The following is a 23,456-nucleotide window of genomic DNA, read 5'->3' as shown; positions in this document are numbered from 1 at the left end:
TTTATCTAACTGCTTCTCAGCATAATAAACATCACTTCTCAGCGTAATTTATCATATACCTTGCCCTATGCTGCATGCTAACACGAGGCATTAGTATACAATTTGATCAAAAAGCATAGGCCCACTCACGGCGACAAGGTTGCCTCTTTGAATGGGACCCGATTCTAAATTTGGCGCAGCACTGCACGGCGACCACCGACGCCGCAGCACCACCCCAGCAGGCAGCAGGACCCAGTAGTCAAACAGCGCCCCCGCTGTATCACAAAGCCACCCTGGCACTGGGCCCCACCAACCCACCAGGACAGCACCAAAACAACAATGGCCGCCGTGCAGTACTGCACCATGTGAACAGGTGTAGAAACCAACCCCATCACACACTGAAACCATGTGGACAGGTATGGAACTCACCCTATCACACACTCTCATGTGCCATTCAAAGAGGCAACCTTGTCGCGGTGAGTGGGCCTATGCTTTTTGAACAAATTGTATACTAATGCCTCATGTTAGCATGCAGCATAGGGGTAGGCATACGATATATTACGCTGAGAAGCGATGTTTATTATGCTGAGAAGCAGTTAGATAAAAGCATAGTATTGAGGATGTGCGATCCAGTTCTGTTTCTTGTTTATACATGTACAGTTAGATAGTTAGGGTTATATGTTTTGCTAGGCCGTACAGAACTGTTCTGCAGCACAGTATTTGACTTGCAGGCACTGCTGTGTGCGCCACCGGGCTAGGGCTGTCCCTCGGACAGTGACTGGGAGCCTGGGGCATAACTTAGTCTGTGTATATTTATATTGTTGTGTTATTTCTATTGTTAAAGTAAAGTTTCTGTTCTTGCATATAAAGCTGGTGTCAGTGGCGCTTTTCTTGTCTGTGACTTCGCTGTATCCTGGGGAGCCCACCCCGGTACACGGCTTACAGGCCTCCAACTGTATTCATCTGAGAAACCAAAAACTGCTGCACGCTCCACCATCTGGATGATACATGTGGTGCCGGGATAGATGCTTTTCTCAGTAGTTTACACCAGAATGCTGGAGCCATTTCAGAAAGTTTTTAGTCCCCTCTATAGACTAGGAGAAGGTGCACTAACTTAATAGAGGACAAAGGTAATTCAAAACTAACTATCTCCATTCCTGTTTTTAGTGGGTCTCTCCACCATCTTAGGATGCATTCACACGACCGTGCCCGTTTTACGGATCCTCTAAATATGAGCACTGGCTGTGTGCACCGCACATCACGGTGCGGACCCATTGATAGCAATAGGTCTGCGATCCTTAAGATGTGGAAAAAGATAGGAAGTTTTATTTCTTGTGGTGCAGAGGTGCGAATCCGGAAGCACACAATGCGGGGTGCACACGGCCAGTGCCCGTCTTTAGTGAATCCACGGTTTGCGGTCCGTAACACGGGCATGCCCATCCCACAGTCATGTGACTGCATCCTTACAGGCAGAGGAGAAAAATAAGAGAGATCTCCTAACCACCATGCCCCAGTGTGTGGTCCTATGGAAGTCTGAGCTTTCCTTTGTCACACGCTGCCATCTAGTGGTGACAATCAGTCATGGTGCACCTATCAGAATTTTTTGGAATGTGTTGTTTTCTTTTCCCACAGCACATTACCTGACAATAGATCTCTATGAGGCACACCGCTATGTCTATTCAATGAGGGCGAGTAATGCTCCTTCCCCCAGTTGGCCATGAATCTTCAAACTGTAAGGAACTGATACAGAAAGGACCTAACTAACCCTATTATAATGGACCAAGGCTGAACTTCTTACCTGTTATTGCCCCGTGTCAGCTACAACTGGTTCCAGAGGCGGCTCTTCCATTAGGCCACTTAGGCAGCCGCCTAAGGCCTCGCGCTGGTGGGGGCCTCGCTCTGGCTCCCACCAGCACCTGACACCGCCGCAATTTAATTGTCTGCTCCTCCGGACCGGACGGACCCGTCACCTAAGACACACACACACTAGTAGTAACTAAGTTAAGACGAGCCGCCGCGGCCAGCCCGCTCGAGCCCCTCTGCTCTCTGCCTCTTTAAGAGAGCAGAGGCTGCTGGCCGGCTCAGAGCGTGCCGCCGCACAGGCACGTCTCTATGCAACAGCAGACACGCCCCCTTCCCTCAGAGCGCTGCGCAGGCAGGGAGAGAAGAAGCGCCATCTCACCTCACCGCCACCGGCTGTGTGCCTGTGTCTGTTGTCCGGTGACCCGACGCCGACCCAACTGTTCTGGCTGCCGCCAGCGCCGCCCTGAAGACAGTGTCAGTGGTGGTGGACTCACTGGACTGTCTGTCACTGTGGATTGTGGAAGAATTAGAATCCTCCAAGGACCAAGGTGGTCAGGTGTGTGTCCCACTCCCTGTCCTGCTGGCCACTGTACCCCTCACAAAGTCTAGAGCCGCCTCTGACTGGTTCTAAGAGCTTTAAAGCACCGGAGATGTCTCTCCTGTAGAGTGTAAGCTCTTAGGGCACTGGGATCCTCTCTCCTGTAGAGTATAAGCTCTTAGGACACCAGGATCCTTGGTCTGTAGAGTATAAGCTCTTAGGGCACTGGGATACTCTCTCCTTTAGAGTATAAGCTCTTAGGACACCAGGATCCTTGGTCTGTAGAGTATAAGCTCTTAGGGCACTGGGATCCTCTCTCCTGTAGAGTATAAGCTCTTAGGACACCAGGATCCTTGGTCCTGTAGAGTGTAAGCTCTTAGGGCCCTAGGATCCTCTGTCCTGTAGAGTGTAAGCTCATAGGGCACTGGGATACTCTCTCCTTTAGAGTGTGAGCAGTAGGGTTTACTCTCCAGTATCCTGTCTGGACATTATAGGAACAGCACAGTCCATCTGGAGACCTCTTAATTTTTTATGGCCAAAAGGATCCCAATAAACTTGACAGGTTTGGATTTTTTGTGATCGCTTTTCCCATACGGACACATTGAGGTGTCAGTAAATCAGTAATTTTACCGTGAGTCCCACGTCACCACAGATCACAATGTAGTCACCTCCTAAAGGAGAACATTACCAGACTGGAGCGAGCGCCTGGTGAATCTGAAGATACTTACCGCCCTCTGCTGGTTAGAGCAATAACTTCCTTATAGCAGATACAGGTTTGTTAAAATGTAATTGTAAAGCAAGGAAAACGTGAATAATATTCTTATTCTGAACCCCATGAAGACTGGTAAGTGTCTCTATCATATTTACAAGCTTCATGGAAACACATGGCACTACAACCACCATCATGTAAAAACTAACCTTTATGGACGCTGTACTGTATGTGTAGTCACAAACTAACAACGTGACATAAAATTAATTCTCTGTATAAAAATCAGTTCTGCACCAGACAATACTATTCTGTGTGACCAAATACAAAAAAATTTATCATCTTACAAAATAAATACATGTGACAAAAAAATCTCTGAAAAGACAAAAAAAGCTCCATAATTTCTATAATTACTGTGCATCAAAAATCACATTACAAACCAACATGGCCCCATAGACATTATATTATCACCCCCATAACAGTTCAGCATCAGAAGGATAATGTGCTATGTCGTAACAAGAGGACCGCACATGTCACACAGCCGTGTGCTCTCCCATTCATCACATGTCTGAACCAGAAGGATCACAGTTGTCAGAGCTCGATATGACCCCAGAGGTGGACAACCCTCATGAACATTAAGGGGACCTCAAATTATCACATCACAGCGGTAGGGATCGACCGATATTGATTTTTTAGAGCCTATACCAATAAACTTTGAACTTTCAGGCCGATAGCCAATAATTTATACCGATATGTTATATCTCATGATATATATTATATTAGTTGGTGGAAATTTGCATTTGGCACTAGTATATTATAAATGTCAATTATAAATTAATAAAGCCTTTAGTTGGTAGTCAATTTATAATTTACATTTATAATATACTAGTGTCAAATGCCAATTTCCACACCATCCCCCCTTCTCACTGACTTTATTAACCCCTATCAGACCTCAGATCAGCCCTTTATTAACCCCTATCAGACCTCAGATCAGACCTTTATTAACCCCTATCAGACCTCAGATCAGCCCTTTATTAACCCCTATCAGACCTCAGATCAGCCCTTTATTAACCCCTATCAGACCTCAGATCAGACCTTTATTAACCCCTATCAGACCTCAGATCAGACCTTTATTAACCCCTATCAGACCTCAGATCAGACCTTTATTAACCCCTATCAGACCTCAGATCAGACCTTTATTAACCCCTATCAGACCTCAGATTAGACCTTTATTAACCCCTATCAGACCTCAGATGAATCAAATAAAAAACTCCTTACCTCTCCTGCGCTGCAGCTTCTCTTCATCTCTGGGTCCGGCATCTCGCTCCCCTGTGTTCTCCGGCCCGCGCTGTACTGTCACCTGACAGTGTGCAGTGTCAGGTCATAGTGCATGCATTACGTCCTGGCGCTGTACGGGGTCAGGACGGTGCAGTGCGGGCCCCATCAAAGAAGACCAGGGAGGGTGACTATCGGAAGCGCTTGCTGCGCTTCTTCCCCGCTCCCGGCACCCGATGCATACTAGTGCGCGCTCCCATAATGGAAGCGCTCGCTAGTATTCGCTTTATACGCATTATCAGTATATCGGCAAGGTTAGATGCTGATACCGATAATGTACAAAATCCTGAATATCGGCTGATAATATCGGTACTTCCGATTATCGGTCGATCCCTAATCACAGGGGTTGTCCTGGTTAGGATGGAGTTAGGGCCCATACATGTGGCCGTATAGCATCTTCCCACAATCTCTGTGTTGCCCAGAGCAGTAGTAGGAGGCCCATATACTCCTACAGGGCCCTACTCTACCTCCAGACGCCTCCCACTGTATTCATCTGAGAAACCAAAAACTGCTGCACGCTCCACCATCTTAAGGTGCACTAACTTTTTTTTTTTTACCAACAGCCAAGCTTAATAGAGCGCAAAAGTAATAAAGGGAACCTGTCACCTAGAAAATGCATATTAAACCGCCAGCGGTACCTTATTGCAGCCTGTAGCTGATTGTAAAGGTGTCTGAGGATTTAGGAAAACTAGAGGAATGGTCAAAAATCTGGCAACTAAAACTTTATGTTAATAAGTGCAAGATAATGCACCTGGGGCGTAAAAACCCAAGAGCAGAATATACAATCAGTGATACAGTCCTAACCTCAGTATCTGAGGAAAGGGATTTAGGGGTCATTATTTTAGGAGACTTAGGCCCCTTACACGGGCGATATTTCCGCGCGGGGGCAATGCGTGAGATGAGCGCATTGCACCCGCACTGAATCCGGACCCATTTATTTCTACGGGGCTGTGCACATGAGCGGTGATTTTTATGCATCACTTGTGCGTTGCGTCAAAATCGCAGCATGCTCTATATTGTGCGTTTTCCACGCAATGCAGGCCCCATAGAAGTGAATAGTTTCTAAGATGACAGTCTATTCACTGTATTATTTTCCCTTATAACATGGTTATAAGGGAAAATAATAGCATTCTTTAATACAGAATGCTTAGTAGAAGGTCAATTTAGGGTTAAAAAATAAAAAAAATTAACTCACCTCCTCCTCTTGATCGCGTAGCAGCCGGTCTCTTCTTACTTCTTTAATCATGAGCTGCCGGCTAAAGGACCTGTGGTGACGTCACATCACATGGTCCAATCACATGGTCTATCACCGTGGTGATGGACCATGTGATTGGACCATGTGATGAGCTCAGTGACATCACCACAGGTCCTATGACAGGTCCTGACGAAAGAACAGGAGACCGGCAGCTACGCGATCAATTGGAGGAGGTGAGTTAATTATTATTATTTTTTTAACCCTCAATTGACCTTCTACTAAGCATTCTGTATTAAGAATGCTATTATTTTCCCTCATAACCATGTTATAAGGGAAAATAATTACATCTACACAACACCGAACCCAAACCTGAACTTCAGTGAAGAAGTCCAGGTTCGGGTCTGGGTACCACATTCAGTTTTTTATCACGCGCGTGCAAAACGCATTGCACCCGCGCGATAAAAACTGAACAACAGAACGCAATCGCAGTCAAAACTGACTGCAATTGGGTACCTACTCGCAATGCACCGGGACGCATCCGGACACACTCACCTGCAAGGGTCCTTAAAGGTAGGCAGACAATGTCATAGAGCAGCAGGAAATGCTAGCAGAATGCTGGGGTGTATAGGGAGAGGCATTACCAGTAGAAAGAGGGAGGCGCTCATGCCGCCTACAGAGCACTAGAGAGACCTCATTTGGAGTATTGTGCTCAGTACTGGAGGCCATATCTCCAGAAGGATATTGATACTCTGGAGAGAGTTCATAGAAGAGCTACTAAACTGGTACATGGATTGCAGGATAAAACTTACCAGGAAAGGTTAAAGGACCTTAACATGTATAGCTTGGAAGAAAGACGAGACAGAGGGGATATGATAGAAACTGCTAAATACATAAAGGGAATCAACAAGGTAAAAGAGGAGAGAATATTTAAGAGAAGAAAAACTGCTACAAGAGGACATAGTTTTAAATTAGAGGGGCAAAGGTTTAAAAGTAATATCAGGAAGTATTACTTTACTGAGAGAGTAGTGGATGCATGGAATAGCCTTCCTGCAGAAGTGGTAGCTGCAAATACAGTGAAGGAGTTTAAGCATGCATGGGATAGGCATAAGGCCATCCTTCATATAAGATAGGGCCAGGGACTATTCATAGGATTCAGTATATTGGGCAGACTAGATGGGCCAAATGGTTCTGTCACTACCAGAGCTTTGGGACGTTCTCACAGCTCTGTTTCTCCACCTCTGTGATGATGTCACTACTAGAGCTGGGAGGAGTTCTCACTGCTCTGTTTACTTTTGGTTTCCTTCCTCCCAGCTGTTCCTCATGCGTTTGATTTCCCTCTCTTTATATCACCCCTCCTCCTATGATAGGATGTGGATTATAGTTCTCACTTCAGTTGTAGCTCTTGCTTTAGTTTCTTCACTTGTAGCTATCAGTTCACTGGACCTGTGTTCTGCTGCAGCTAGCACTCCGGATATTGCCAGCCTGTCCTTGGATCCGTCTTCTCTGCGGCTGCAACACCTTCAGCTAAGTCTGCAGACATTGTTGTATTCCTGTTTGTTTTCTGACTGGATCTGAGGTGGCCACGGTTCCCTCCATATACTGAGTAGGGCACTGGTGGCCGTGTCCCTTCCACTTTTGTAGGGGTTACAGTGGTCATTAGTCTTAGGCACGTGGGCATGCCTCGTTCCGCCATTTGGATCCGGGCATGTGCTTTAGCAGAATAGGGAAAGCGTTGAGGGTCGGACAGGGGTCACCCTTTTTCCTCCCTAGTTCTGGGTCCAGTCAGTAGCTCTGTACTGTGTATTACTATTGTTGGTCACATACAGCCGTGACATTATAATCCACCAAAACCGTCCTTTTTTGACATGGATCCGCTTTCTGACCTGGTTGACCGCATGCAGGGTCTTTCTTTGGAAGTAGCGGATCTCCGTCAATCTATGACCCAGCTTCAAGCATTGGGCCCTGCTCCGGCTCATGGAGTCTGTTGCGAGCCAAAGGTCTCACTTCCGGAGACGTTCTCCGGGGGCAGTGAGAATTTTGTTCGTTTCAGAGAGGCATGCAAACTCCATTTTTGCTTGTGTCCCCACTCCTCTGGTAAGGAGGAGCAGAGGGTGAGGATTGTCATTTCCCTGCTCAGGGGTAATGCTCAGACTTGGGCTTTTTCGCTGCCATCAGGGGATCCCTCCCTTCGATCCGTGGAGGGATTTTTTGTGGCCCTGGGGCAGATTTATGATGACCCGGATCGTGTTGCTCTGGCCGAATCTAACCTACGTGTTTTATGCCAGAACAAACTGTCTGCGGAGCTTTATTGTTCTGAATTTCGGAGATGGGCAGCTGATTCGGGTTGGAATGATGCTGCACTCCGAAGTCAGTTCTGTCATGGTCTCTCGGAGAGATTAAAAGATGCGTTTGCTTTCCATGAGAGACCAACGTCCTTAGACTCTGCCATGTCATTGGCGGTACGCCTTGACAGGCGTCTAAGAGAAAGAAACGAGACCTCTCTGTCCAACCATTGTCAGTCTAGGGGCAGTGGTGCGGACTCATTCAGTGTGCAGGGGCCTCATCCTGTCTCGCTCCCCTCTGAGGAGGAGCCCATGCAGCTAGTTCGACTTGCCCCTGATAAAAGAGGATTTAGTCCTCAGAGTATGGTCTGTTTTTGTTGTGGGGGCATAGGTCATTTGGCAAATGTTTGTCCGTCTAGGAGATTCTTGAACCGTACTAAGAGCGATAATAAGAGAAAAATCTCAAAAGGTAAATCATCAGGTTCTGCTTCATCTGCTACTTTGGGCAAAGTTGATGTAGGATTTGATGCTTTTCCTCTGACCTGCAGTTCCCGTTTTCTCCTGTCTGCCAGGGTGGCGCTAGAGAGCAAAGTCATTTCTTGTGAGATTTTTGTCGATAGTGGAGCGGCCGTCAATCTTATTGACACTCAATTTGTAGCCATGCATGGTTTTCAGGTTTGCACATTAGATAAAGATATACCTGTTTTTGCTATTGACTCTGCTCCACTCTCACAGAGATCTCTGAAGGGCATTGTTCACAATATCCGGCTAGCTGTAGGTGACACTCATGTGGAGGATATATCTTGTTTTGTCCTTAACGGATTGCCGTCTCCTCTAGTTTTGGGGTTACCCTGGCTCACTAGACATAACCCCACTATTGATTGGCAAGGAAGGCAAATAAATGAGTGGAGTGATTTTTGTAGAGAGAATTGTCTCACAGCGACTTTTGCAGAGGTGTCTACTAAAACGGTGCCATCATTTCTCTCTGATTTCTCGGACGTGTTTTCCGAGAGCGGTGTTCAGGAGCTACCTCCTCACCGGGAGTTTGACTGTCCCATTAACCTCATTCCCGGTGCCAAGCTGCCAAAAGCACGCCTCTACAATCTCTCACAACCGGAAAGAATCGCTATGCGAACTTACATCTCCGAGAGTCTCGAAAAGGGGCATATTCGTCCCTCAAAGTCACCTGTGGCCGCGGGTTTTTTTTTTTGTTAAAAAGAAAGATGGCTCTCTGAGACCTTGGCTAGATTTTAAGGAGCTGAACCGTATCACGATTCGCGATCCCTATCCCCTTCCTCTGATCCCGGACCTCTTCAATCAAATTGTTGGGGCCAAGGTGTTTTCCAAATTGGATTTGAGAGGCACGTACAACCTGGTCAGGGTCAGAGAGGGGGATGAATGGAAAACGGCCTTTAATACCCCTGACTGGCATTTCAAGAATCTCGTTATGCCTTTCGGCCTGATGAATGCTCCGGCCGTCTTTCAGCATTTTGTTAATAGTATTTTCTATCATTTAATGGGGAAATTTGTATTGGTGTATCTTGATGATATTTAGATTTTTTCCCCTGATGTTCAGACCCATCAGGATCATCTTTTTCAGGTTCTGCAGATTCTGCGGGAAAATAAATTGTACGCCAAGCTGGAGAAATGTCTTTTTATGGTATCGGAGATTCAATTTCTGGGTTTTCTCCTCTCTGCTTCTGGTTTTCGCATGGATCCCGAGAAGGTCCGTGCTGTACTTGAGTGGGAGCTTCCTGAGAATCAGAAGGCATTGATGCGCTTTCTGGGTTTTGTGAACTATTACAGAAAGTTCATTTTGAATTATTCCTCTGTTGTCAAACCCCTCACTGACATGACAAAAAAGGGGGCGGATTTTTCCTCTTGGTCGGAGGAGGCGCTTACAGCCTTTTCTAAGATTAAAGAGAATTTTGCGTCTGCTCCCGTCTTGGTGCATCCCGATGTTTCCTTACCTTTTATTGTTGAGGTGGATGCTTCCGAGGTGGGTGTGGGTGCGGTTTTGTCCCAGGGCCCTTCCCCTGCCAAGTGGCGACCCTGTGCCTTTTTCTCTAAAAAACTCTCCCCGGCAGAGAGAAACTATGATGTGGGAGATAGGGAGTTGTTGGCCATCAAGTTGGCTTTCGAGGAATGGCGCCATTGGTTGGAGGGGGCCAGGCACCCTATCACCGTTTTTACCGACCATAAGAATCTGGCATACTTGGAGTCGGCCAGGCGTATGAATCCGAGACAGGCCAGATGGTCTCTGTTCTTCTCCAGATTCAATTTTGTTGTTACATTCCGACCTGGGATAAAAAATGTGAAGGCTGATGCTCTCTCTCGCTGTTTTCCGGGAGGAGGAAACTCCGAGGACCCGGGTCCCATTTTGGCGGAGGGGGTAGTTGTTTCTGCTCTATATTCCGATTTGGAGGCCGAGGTCCAGGCTGCCCAGACTGAGACACCTGCCCGTTGTCCTTCTGGGAAGTTGTTCGTGCCTCCTGAGCTACGTCACAAACTCTTTAAGGAGCATCATGATACGGTTCTTGCTGGTCACCCCGGGAGTAGAGCCACGGTAGATCTCATTGCTCGGAGATTTTGGTGGCCGGCTCTTCGTAAGTCGGTGGAGGGTTTTGTGGCTGCTTGTGAGACGTGCGCTCGAGCTAAGGTCCCTCGTTCACGGCCTTCAGGTTCCCTTCTCCCGTTACCCATTCCTTCCCGTCCTTGGACACACCTGTCCATGGACTTTATCACGGATCTTCCTCGTTCCTCGGGGAAGTCGGTGATCCTGGTGGTGGTGGACCGTTTTAGCAAGATGGCTCATTTCGTACCTTTCCCTGGTTTACCCAATGCTAAAACGTTGGCGCAAGCTTTTGTCGACCATATTGTTAAATTGCACGGCATTCCCTCTGATATTGTTTCCGATAGAGGCACGCAGTTTGTGTCCAGGTTCTGGAAGGCTTTCTGTTCTCGCCTGGGGGTTCGGCTGTCCTTCTCTTCTGCTTTTCATCCGCAGTCGAATGGTCAGACTGAGCGCCTCAATCAGAATCTGGAGACATATTTGCGCTGTTTTGTGGCAGAGAACCAGGAGGATTGGTGTTCATTTCTCCCTCTTGCTGAGTTTGCTCTGAACAACCGTCGTCAGGACTCATCTGATAAGTCACCATTCTTTGGTGCATATGGGTTCCATCCGCAGTTTGGGACATTCTCGGGAGGGGCTCTTTCTGGTTTACCTGAGGAGGAGAGATTTTCCTGGTCTTTGTCTACCATTTGGCAAAAGATTCAGAGTAATCTTAAAAAAATGAGTGAGAAGTATAAGCGTGTGGCTGATAAGAGACGTGTGCCTGGTCCGGACCTGAATGTGGGTAATCTGGTGTGGTTGTCTACTAGAAACATTAAGTTGAAGGTTCCCTCCTGGAAATTGGGTCCCAAGTTTATTGGGCCTTATAAAATCTTGTCAGTCATCAATCCTGTTGCCTTCCGTCTTGATCTTCCACGGGTTTGGAAGATACATAATGTATTTCACAGATCTCTCTTAAAACCATATGTCCAGCCCACGGTACCCTCCTCTTTGCCTCCTCCTCCGATTTTGGTTGATGGCAGTCTGGAGTTTGAGGTTTCCAGAATTGTGGACTCTCGCATTGTCCGCGGTTCTCTTCAGTACCTCGTTCATTGGAAGGGTTATGGTCCTGAGTAGAGGATGTGGGTTCCGGTGTCGGACATTAAAGCCACTCGCCTCATCAGGGCATTTCATAGGGCTCATCCTGAGAAGGTGGGTCCTGGGTGTCCGGAGTCCACCCGTAGAGGGGGGGGTACTGTCACTACCAGAGCTTTGGGACGTTCTCACAGCTCTGTTTCTCCACCCCTGTGATGATGTCACTACTAGAGCTGGGAGGAGTTCTCACTACTCTGTTTACTTTTGGTTTCTTTCACCACAGCTGTTCTTCATGTGTTTGATTTCCCTCTCTTTATATCACCCCTCCTCCTATAATAGGATGTGGATTATAGTTCTCACTTCAGTTGTAGCTCTTGCTTTAGTTTCTTCACTTGTAGCTATCAGTTCACTGGACCTGTGTTCTGCTGCAGCTAGCACTCCGGATATTGCCAGCCTGTCCTTGGATCCGTCTTCTCTGCGGCTGCAACACCTTCAGCTAAGTCTGCAGACATTGTTGTATTCCTGTTTGTTTTCTGACTGGATCTGAGGTGGCCACGGTTCCCTCCATATACTGAGTAGGGCATTGGTGGCCGTGCCCCTTCCACTTTTGTAGGGGTTACAGTGGTCATTAGTCTTAGGCACGTGGGCATGCCTCGTTCCGCCATTTGGATCCGGGCATGTGCTTTAGCAGAATAGGGAAAGCGTTGAGGGTCGGACAGGGGTCACCCTTTATCCTCCCTAGTTCTGGGTCCAGTCAGTTGCTCTGTACTGTGTATTACTATTGTTGCTCACATACAACCGTGACAGGTTCTTATCTGCCGACACATTCTATGTTTCTATGTCTGTGTCTTTTCTGTGCAATGCGGCAAAGGTCTAAAAAAAGACTTTTATTAAACTGGCCATGCTATGTAAACGATAGTCTTGAAGTCCAGGGGGCAGCGGCATTGGGGTGGTAAAGGGGACGGGACGCGCTTGACTTCAGACTATCGTTTTCATGGCGTGGCCTGTTGAATAAAAGTCTTTTTTTTTAGACCTTTGCCGCATTGTACAGAAAAGACACAGACACCTTAAAAATTATGCTACAGGCTGCAATAAGGTACTGCTGGCGGTTTAATATGCATTTTCTAGGTGACAGGTTCCCTTTAAAGAGTAACTAAACCTTTGTATCAAATTTTAATATGATGTCCCTAATGCCCTAATAAAACTTTTTCTAATATACTTTATTACTTCATTTTGTATTTTTATTAGACTTTTTCCTCCCTAAAGCGGACCATTTCCTATGCGCTTAAAACTCAGTTCTCCGTACAGCGCTGACAGCTCCGCGGAGTACGGAGAGTGAAATGTACGAATGGGGCAGGAGTGCACATTGCTGCTCCTGTCCGTGCTCCTCGGACAATTACTAACTCTTGGCATAGCGCATGGGTACCCTCTACCCATCTACTATGTCAGGATTAGCGGAGCGGCTCCTGTTTCTGCCTGTTCCGCTAAGCTAAGAGAACTGCATGTCGGCGCTTAGCGTAGCGGAGCAGGCAGAAGCAGGAGCCCGCTCCGCTCAGCGACTCCTGGCATAGTACATGGGCACAGGGTGGGGCACGGGCAGGAGCAGCAATATGTGCTCCTGCCTGTACTCCCTGCGCTGGTGCAGCACTCTTTAAAAGCTAACAATCTCCATTTGTGTTTTTAGTGGGTGGGTCCCTCCTCCATCTTAGGGCGCATTCACACTACCCTGCCCGCATTACTGACCACAAACCACAGATCCGCTAAATACCAGCACTACGCATCACGGTGCAGACTCATTGATCGCAATGGGTCCATGATCCGCAAGATGCGGCAAAAGATAGGACGTTTTATCTCTTGTGGCTCAGAGGCGTGGACCCGGAAGCACACAGAAGCATCTTGTGTTCTGTACCACAATGCGGGGTGCACACGGCCAGTGCTCATGTTTAGTGAATCCACGGTTTGCGGTCCGTAACACGGGCATGCCCATCCCACAGTCATGTGACTGCACCCTTACAGACAGAGGAGAAAAATAAGAGAGATCTCCTAACCACCATGCCCCAGTGTGTGGTCCTATGGAAGTCTGAGCTTTCCTTTCTCACACGCTGCCATCTAGTGGTGACAAGTAGTCATGGCGCAACTATCAGAATTTTTTTAATGTGCTGTTTGCATTTATTTCCCCCACAGCCTCATGATCCGTCCGTCACAGATTTTGTTGCAAATGTATTGTGTTTTATTCCCTATAAATCAATAAAGAGTATTGCCAATATTACCATCACTAGCCCTGCAGAGATGACCAGGACAGACTTTCATGTTAGTTTGAGCTCATTGAGCATTGCCTGGGAATAAGTCTCCGTAGACTACCGAGTCTCCTCAATGAGAACCAATACTCTTCTGAGGACCTTCTAAGACATTTCAATCAATATTATCTTCTGTGATGATAATAAGAAAAGAGCTGCGAGGTTATGCTGCAGGCTGAGAAGTCTCTGGTCTGGCTGCTTCTTTTCCCACAGCACATTACCTGACAATAGATCTCTATGAGGCACACCGCTATGTCTATTCAATGAGGGCGAGTAATGCTCCTTCCCCCAGTTGGCCATGAATCTTCAAACCGTAAGGAACTAATACAGAAAGGACCTAACTAACCCTATTATAATGGACCAAGGCTGCACTTCTTACCTGTTATTTCCCCGTCTCAGCTACAACTGGTTCTAAGAGCTTTAATGCACCTGAGATGTCTCTTCTGTAGAGTGTAAGCTCTTAGGGCCCTAGGATCCTCTCTCCTGTAGAGTGTAAGCTCTTAGGACACCAGGATCCTCTCCCCTGTAAAGTGTAAGCTCTTAGGACACCAGGATCCTCTCTCCTGTAGAGTGTAAGGTCTTAGGGCACCAGGATCCTCTCTCCTGTAGAGTGTAAGCTCTTAGGGCACCAGGATCCTCTCTTTTGTAGAGTGTAAGCTCTTAGGGCACTGGGATCCTCTCCACTGTACAGTGTTAGCTCTTAGGACACCAGGATCCTCTCTCCTGTAGAGTGTAAGCTCTTAGGGCACTGGGATCCTCTCTCCTGTAGAGTGTAAGCTCTTAGGACACCAGGATCCTCTCCACTGTAGAGTGTAAGCTCTTGGGACACCAGGATCCTCTCTCCTGTAGAGTGTAAGCTCTTAGGACACCAGGATCCTCTCTCCTGTAGAGTGTAAGCTCTTAGGGCACCAGGATCCTCTCTCCTGTAGAGTGTAAGCTCTTAGGACACTGGGTAAGAGATTCTGTGATCGCTTTACCCATACGGACACATTGAGGTGTCAGTAAATCAGTAATTTTACCGTGAGTCCCACGTCACCACAGATCACAATGTAGTCACCTCCTAAAGGAGAACATTACCAGACTGGAGCGAGCGCCTGGTGAATCTGAAGATACTTACCGCCCTCTGCTGGTCAGAGCAATAACTTCCTTATAGCAGATACAGGTTTGTTAAAATGTAATTGTAAAGCAAGGAAAACGTGAATAATATTCTTATTCTGAACCCCATGAAGACTGGTAAGTGTCTCTATCATATTTACAAGCTTCATGGAAACACATGGCACTACAACCACCATCATGTGAAAATCTAACCTTTATGGACGCTGTACACAAAAAAACACATATAAATTCTGTGTGACACAAAATTAATTCCCTGTATAAAAATCAGTTCCGCGTCAGACAATATTATTCTGTGGGACAAAATACCAGAAATTAATCATATTACAAAACAAATACATGTGATAAAAAATCTCTGAAAAGACAAAAAGAGTTCTATAGCTTCTACAGTCACTGTGCATCAAAAAAATCACATTACAAACCAACATGACCCCATAGATGTTAAATTATCACCACCATAACAGTTCAGCATCAGAAGGATAATGTGCTATGTCGTAACAAGAGGACCGCACATGTCACACAGCCGTGTGCTCTCCCATTCATCACATGTCTGAACCAGAAGGATCACAGTTGTCAGAGCTCGATATGACCCCAGAGGTGGACAACCCTCATGAACATTAAGGAGACCATCAAATTTTAATATGATGTCCCTAATGCCCTAATAAAACTTTTTCTAATATACTTTATTACTTAATTTTGTATTTTTATTAGACTTTTTCCTCCCTAAAGCGCACCATTCCTTATGCGCTTAAAACTCAGTTCTCCGTACAGCGCTGACAGCTCCGCGGAGTACGGAGAGTGAAATGTACGAATGGGGCAGGAGTGCACATTGCTGCTCCTGTCCGTGCTCCTCGGACAATTACTAACTCTTGGCATAGCGCATGGGTATCCTCTTCCCATCTACTATGTCAGGATTAGCGGAGCGGCTCCTGTTTCTGCCTGTTCCGCTAAGCTAAGAGAACTGCATGTCGGCGCTTAGCTTAGCGGAGCAGGCAGAAGCAGGAGCCCGCTCCGCGACTCCTGGCATAGTACATGGGCACAGGGTGGGGCACAGGCAGGAGCAGCAATATGTGCTCCTGCCCGTACTCCCTGCGCTGCTGTGGCCCCATTGAGAAATTTCACATTCCGTACTCCGTGCTCTTTAGGGGGAAAAAAGGATAATAAAAATACAAAATTCAGTGATAAAGTATATTAGAAAAAGTGTCATTAGGGACATCATATTAAAATTTGATACAAAGGTTTAGTTACTCTTTAAAAACTAACAATCTCCATTTGTGTTTTTAGTGGGTGGGTCCCTCCACCATCTTAGGGCGCATTCACACTACCCTGCCCGCATTACTGACCACAACCTACAGATCCGCTAAATACCAGCACTATGCATCACGGTGCAGACTCATTGATTGCAATGGGTCCATGATCCGCAAGATGCGGCAAAAGATAGGACGTTTTATCTCTTGTGGCTCAGAGGCCTGGACCCGGAAGCACACAGAAGCATCTTGTGTTCTGTACCACGATGCGGGGTGCACACGGCCAGTGGCCGTGTTTAGCGAATCCACGGTTTGCCGTCTGTAACACAGGAACGCCCGTCTCACAGTCATGTGACTGCACCCTAACAGGCAGAGGAGAAAAATAAGAGAGATCTCCTAACCACAATGCCCAAGTGTGTGGTCCTATGGCTCGCTGTGCTTTCCTTTCCCAGATGCTGCCATCTAGTGGTGACAAGTAGTGTTGAGTAAGCACCAAAGTGCTTGTGTGCTCTGGCCGTACCAAGTACAATGGAAATCAATTCATAAGACTATGAAAACCAATAGATGGCGTTATTGAGTTATCAACAGCGCCATCTATTGGTTTCACAGTCTTATGACAAGAGTAGACTAATAGTTTTGTCAGAAGACTATGAAACCAATAGATGGCACTCAATAGCACCATCTATTGGTTTTCATAGTCTTATGACAGCTGAAAAACAAGGCAGATTCTGCTCATTTGCATGTCTTTCCCATATGCCCATGTTTATGCAAATTAGTTTTTACATGACAAAACTGTATAGAAAGGTTATTGAATATTATGTTAGGACAATTAGAAAACGTTTTGTCACCCTAATGATATTGATCTAGGTGCGCAGGTCCACCCAAGCCATCCAACAGATCTGAAGTTACTTTGAGGTTTACTGGTTCTAAGTCAGATGAGAGTTGGTTTGGGATATCTCCTAATGCACAAGGCTGCCATTGTAAGGTATGCTGGCTGTTATCTGTATCATGGATACATGGATGGCCTGTACATACCTGGCTTTTGACATATAGCCTTTGTGTGGTTGTCTATTGTATGTCATAGGTAACAGGAGTCTAAGATGCATCCAGCTATCCTTTTAATGCTGTTTCCATCAATGTCTAATCTTTTTTTGTGAGCCAGACACTCTCTTTTCTTTAGAGCAGGGGGTGCCTGGTTTGATGCTCGGGTCTCCCATTGACTTTTATTGTATTAAATTGTACTCGAGCACCCGAAGTATTCGGCCGGGCCCTCTGATGTGCCAAGCATAGCGTTGCTCAAGCCGAACAGCAGTTCGGCCAAGCATGCTCGGTCAACACTAGTGACAAGCAGTCATGGTGCAACTATCAGAATTTTTTTGTAATGTGATGTTTGAGTTTTTGTTTTTTCCCCCGCAGCCTCATGATCCGTTCGTCACAGATTTTGTTGCAAATACATTGTGTTTTATTCGCTTTAGATCAGGCGTGCTCAAACTGCGGCCCTCCAGCTGTTGCAAAACTACAACTCCCAGCATTCCCAAACAGTCTACAGCTATCAGCCTGCAGCAGGGCATGGTGGGAGTTGTAGTTTTAAAACAGCTGGAGGACCACAGGTGGAGCATCCCTGCTTTACATCAAGGAAGAGTATTGCGAATTTTACTACCACTAGCCCTGCAGAGATGACCAGGACAGACTTTCATGTTGGTTTGAGTTCCTTTCCATACTCTTTCCCATTGAGCATTGCCTGGGAATAAGTCTCCGTAGACTACCGAGTCTCTTCAATGAGAACCAATACTCTTCTGAGGACCATCTAAGACATTTCAATCAATATTATTTTCCAGGTGATAAATAGAAAAGAGCCGTGAGGTTATGCTGCAGGCTGAGAAGTCTCTGGTCTGGCTGCTGTGCAGCAAAATGTTTGTTTTCCCACAGAACATCACCTCACAGTAAATCTCTACGAGGCACCACCATGGCTGGTTAATGAGGGCCAGCGAATAGTAATGCTTCTTCCCCCAGACCACAAATCCTGAAACCATAAGGACCTGATACAGAAAGGACCTGCTGCCCCCGTCCCTATTATACTGGACCAAATCTGCACTTCTTACCCGTTATTTCACTGCATCACCTACAACTGGTTCTAAAATCTTTAGAGCAGCAGAGATGTCTCTCCTGAAGAGTGTAAGCTCTTAGGGCAGTAGGATCTTCTCCGCTGTAGAGTGTAAGCTCTTAGGGCAGTAGGATCCTTTCCACTGTAGAGTGTAAGCTCTTAGGACACTAGGATCCTCTCCACTGTAGAGTGTAAGCTCTTAGGACACTGGGATCCTCTCTCCTGTAGAGTGTAAGCTCTTAGGACACTAGGGTCTTCTCCGCTGTAGAGTGTAAGCTCTTAGGACACTAGGATCCTCTCCACTGTAGAGTGTAAGCTCTTAGGACACTGGGATCCTCTCTCCTGTAGAGTGTAAGCTCTTAGGACACTAGGGTCTTCTCCGCTGTAGAGTGTAAGCTCTTAGGACACTAGGATCCTCTCTCCTGTAGAGTGTAAGCTCTTAGGGCAGTAGGATATTTTCCGCTGTAGAGTGTAAGCTCTTAGGACAGTAGGATCCTCTCTCCTGTAGAGTGTAAGCTCTTAGGGCAATAGGATCCTCTCTCCTATAGAGTGTAAGCTCTTAGGACACCAAGATCCTCTCTCCCGTAGAGTGTAAGCACTTAGGGCACCAGGATCCTCTCCACTGTACAGTGTAAGCACTTAGGGCACCAGGATCCTCTCTCCTGTAGAGTGTAAGCTCTTAGGACACCAGGATGCTCTCTACTGTAGAGTGTAAGCTCTTAGGGCACTGGGATCCTCTCTCCTGTAGAGTGTAAGCTCTTAGGACAACAGGATCCTCTCCACTGTAGATTGTAAGCTCTTAGGGCACCAGGATCCTCTCTCCTGTAGAGTGTAAGCTCTTAGGGCACCAGGATCCTCTCTCCTGTAGAGTGTAAGCTCGTAGGGCACCAGGATCCTCTCTCCTGTTGAGTGTAAGCTCTTAGGACACCAGGATCCTCTCCACTGTAGAGTGTACGCTCTTAGGGCACTGGGATCCTCTCTCCTGTAGAGTGTAAGCTCTTAGGACACCAGGATCCTCTCTCCTGTAGAGTGTAAGCACTTAGGGCACCAGGATCCTCTCCACTGTAGAGTGTAAGCTTTTAGGACACCAGGATGCTCTCCACTGTAGAGTGTAAGCTCTTAGGGCACTGGGATCCTCTCTCCTGTAGAGTGTAAGCTCTTAGGACACCAGGATCCTCTCCACTGTAGAGTGTAAGCTCTTAGGACACTGGGTAAGAGTTTTTGTGACCGCTTTTCCCATACGGACACATTGAGGTGTCAGTAAATCAGTAATTTTACCGTGAGTCCCACGTCACCACAGATCACAATGTAGTCACCTCCTAAAGGAGAACATTACCAGACTGGAGCGAGCGCCTGGTGAATCTGAAGATACTTACCGCCCTCTGCTGGTCAGAGCAATAACTTCCTTATAGCAGATACAGGTTTGTTAAAATGTAATTGTAAAGCAAGGAAAACGTGAATAATATTCTTATTCTGAACCCCATGAAGACTGCTAAGTGTCTCTATCATATTTACAAGCTTCATGGAAACACATGGCACTACAACCACCATCATGTAAAAACTAACCTTTATGGACGCTGTACACAAAATAACACATATAAATTCTGTGTGACACAAAATTAATTCCCTGTATAAAAATCAGTTCCACGTCAGACAATATTATTCTGTGGGACAAAATACCAGAAATTAATCATATTACAAAACAAATACATGTGATAAAAAATCTCTGAAAAGACAAAAAGAGTTCTATAGCTTCTACAGTCACTGTGCATCAAAAAAAAATCACATTACAAACCAACATGACCCCATAGATGTTAAATTATGACCCCCATAACAGTTCAGCATCAGAAGGATAATGTGCAATGTCGTAACAAGAGGACCACACATGTCACACAGCCGTGTGCTCTCCCATTCATCACATGTCTGAACCAGAAGGATCACAGATGTCAGAGCTCGATATGACCCCAGAGGTGGACAACCCTCATGAACATTAAGGAGACCATCAAATTTTAATATGATGTCCCTAATGCCCTAATAAAACTTTTTCTAATATACTTTATTACTTCATTTTGTATTTCTATTAGACTTTTTCCTCCCTAAAGCGGACCATTCCTTATGCGCTTAAAACTCAGTTCTCCGTACAGCGCTGACAGCTCCGCGGAGTACGGAGAGTGAAATGTACGAATGGGGCAGGAGTGCACATTGCTGCTCCTGTCCGTGCTCCTCGGACAATTACTAACTCTTGGCATAGCGCATGGGTACCCTCTACCCATCTACTATGTCAGGATTAGCGGAGCGGCTCCTGTTTCTGCCTGTTCCGCTAAGCTAAGAGAACTGCATGTCGGCACTTAGCTTAGCGGAGCAGGCAGAAGCAGGAGCCCGCTCCGCGACTCCTGGCATAGTACATGGGCACAGGGTGGGGCACGGGCAGGAGCAGCAATATGTGCTCCTGCCCGTACTCCCTGCGCTGCTGTGGCCCCATTGAGAAATTTCACATTCCGTACTCCGTGCTCTTTAGGGGGAAAAAAGGATAATAAAAATACAAAATTCAGTGATAAAGTATATTAGAAAAAGTTTCATTAGGGACATCATATTAAAATTTGATACAAAGGTTTAGTTACTCTTTAAAAACTAACAATCTCCATTTGTGTTTTTAGTGGGTGGGTCCCTCCACCATCTTAGGGCGCATTCACACTACCCTGCCCGCATTACTGACCACAACCTACAGATCCGCTAAATACCAGCACTACGCATCACGGTGCAGACTCATTGATTGCAATGGATCCATGATACGCAAGATGCGGCAAAAGATAGGACGTTTTATCTCTTGTGGCTCAGAGGCCTGGACCCGGAAGCACACAGAAGCATCTTGTGTTCTGTACCACGATGCAGGGTGCACACGTGCCCGTGTTTAGCGAATCCACGGTTTGCGGTCCGTAACACAGGAACGCCCGTCTCACAGTCATGTGACTGCACCCTAACAGGCAGAGGAGAAAAATAAGAGAGATCTCCTAACCACAATGCCCAAGTGTGCAGGCCTATGGCTCGCTGTGCTTTCCTTTCCCAGATGCTGCCATCTAGTGGTGACAAGTAGTGTTGAGTAAGCACCAAAGTGCTTGTGTGTTCTGGCCGTACCAAGTATAATGGAAATCAATTCATAAGACTATGAAAACCAATAGATGGCGTTATTGAGTTATCAACAGCGCCATCTATTGGTTTCACAGTCTTATGACAAGAGTAGACTAATAGTTTTGTCAGAAGACTATGAAACCAATAGATGACGCTGTTCATAACTCAATAGCACCATCTATTGGTTTTCATAGTCTTATGACAGCTGAAAAACAAGGCAGATTCTGCTCATTTGCATGTCTTTCCCATATGCCCATGTTTATGCAAATTCGTTTTTACATGACAAAACTGTATAGAAAGGTTATTGAATATTATGTTAGGACAATTAGAAAACGTTTTGTCTTCCTAATGATATTGATCTAGGTGCGCAGGTCCACCCAAGCCATCCAACAGATCTGAAGTAACTTTGAGGTTTACTGGTTCTGAGTCAGATGAGAGTTGGTTTGGGATATCTCATAGTGCACAAGGCTGCCATTGTAAGGTATGCTGGCTGTTATCTGTATCATGGATACATGGATGGCTTGTACATACCTGGCTTTTGACATATAGCCTTTGTGTGGTTGTCTATTGTATGTCATAGGTAACAGGAGTCTAAGATGCATCCAGCTATCCCTTTAATGCTGTTTCCATCAATTTCTAACCTTTTTTTGTGAACCAGACACTCTCTTTTCTTTAGAGCAGGGGGTGCCTGGTTTGATGCTCGGGTCTCCCATTGACTTTCATTGTATTAAATTGTACTCGAGCACCCGAAGTATTCGGCCGGGCCCTCTGATGTGCCAAGCATAGCGTTGCTCAAGCCGAACAGCAGTTCGGCCAAGCATGCTCGGTCAACACTAGTGACAAGCAGTCATGGTGCAACTATCAGAATTTTTTTGTAATGTGATGTTTGAGTTTTTGTTTTTTTCCCCGCAGCCTCATGATCCGTTCGTCACAGATTTTGTTGCAAATACATTGTGTTTTATTCGCTTTAGATCAGGCGTGCTCAAACTGCGGCCCTCCAGCTGTTGCAAAACTACAACTCCCAGCATTCCCAGACAGTCTACAGCTATCAGCCTGCAGCAGGGCATGGTGGGAGTTGTAGTTTTAAAACAGCTGGAGGAACACAGGTGGAGCATCCCTGCTTTACATCAAGGAAGAGTATTGCGAATTTTACTACCACTAGCCCTGCAGAGATGACCAGGACAGACTTTCATGTTGGTTTGAGTTCCTTTCCATACTCTTTCCCATTGAGCATTGCCTGGGAATAAGTCTCCATAGACTACCGAGTCTCTTCAATGAGAACCAATACTCTTCTGAGGACCTTCTAAGACATTTCAATCAATATTATTTTCTGGGATGATAAATAGAAAAGAGCCGCGAGGTTATGCTGCAGGCTGAGAAGTCTCTGGTCTGGCTGCTGTGCAGCAAAATGTTTGTTTTCCCACAGAACATCACCTCACAGTAAATCTCTACGAGGCACCACCATGGCTGGTTAATGAGGGCCAGTAAATAGTAATGCTTCTTCCCCCAGACCACAAATCCTGAAACCATAAGGACCTGATACAGAAAGGACCTGCTGCCCCCGTCCCTATTATACTGGACCAAATCTGCACTTCTTACCCGTTATTTCACTGCATCACCTACAACTGGTTCTGAAATCTTTAGAGCAGCAGAGATGTCTCTCCTGAAGAGTGTAAGCTCTTAGGGCAGTAGGATCTTCTCCTCTATAGAGTGTAAGCTCTTAGGACACTGGGATCCTCTCTCCTGTAGAGTGTAAGCTCTTAGGGCAGTAGGATCTTCTCCACTGTAGCGTGTAAGCTCTAAGGGCACCAGGATCCTCTCTCCTGTAGAGTGTAAGCTCTTAGGCAGGCTCGGACTGGCCCACAGGGGTACAGGGGAATCCCCCGGTGGGCCCCTAGTCTCCCACCCCCTGCACAAGTGGCACATAACACATTAGATTTACTGCACTACATACATATATTCAATGTACAGCACCTCAACCAGCCTATGTCCATATAAAAAACTTGTTAGATTATTTACTATATTTGAATGTATCCGTACGGTGGGCCCCCAAAATAAATTTTACTGGTGGGCCCTAGGCAC

At 46.3% G+C, this 23,456-nt stretch overlaps 3 non-coding genes across 3 annotated transcripts; all 3 read right to left on the bottom strand.

Annotated features, from left to right (window-relative positions):
• Nucleotides 1-3,513: 3,513 nt before the first annotated feature.
• LOC120987523 lies at nucleotides 3,514-3,609 on the bottom strand. The gene has a single exon (XR_005776115.1). It is a non-coding gene; the product is annotated as a small nucleolar RNA U13 (small nucleolar RNA).
• Nucleotides 3,610-15,363: 11,754 nt separating this feature from the next.
• LOC120987522 lies at nucleotides 15,364-15,459 on the bottom strand. Its single transcript, XR_005776114.1, has one exon. It is a non-coding gene; the product is annotated as a small nucleolar RNA U13 (small nucleolar RNA).
• A 4,628-nt stretch (nucleotides 15,460-20,087) lies between these two features.
• Nucleotides 20,088-20,183, bottom strand: LOC120987529. Its single transcript, XR_005776121.1, has one exon. It is a non-coding gene; the product is annotated as a small nucleolar RNA U13 (small nucleolar RNA).
• Between the last annotated feature and the right edge of the window lie 3,273 nt (nucleotides 20,184-23,456).

Source organism: Bufo bufo, chromosome 1 (assembly GCF_905171765.1).
Source record: "Bufo bufo chromosome 1, aBufBuf1.1, whole genome shotgun sequence".
Classification (NCBI taxonomy): Eukaryota; Metazoa; Chordata; class Amphibia; order Anura; family Bufonidae; genus Bufo; species Bufo bufo.
Note: the sequence above shows the minus strand (reverse complement) of the source record. Positions and strands in the feature narration are given on the sequence as shown.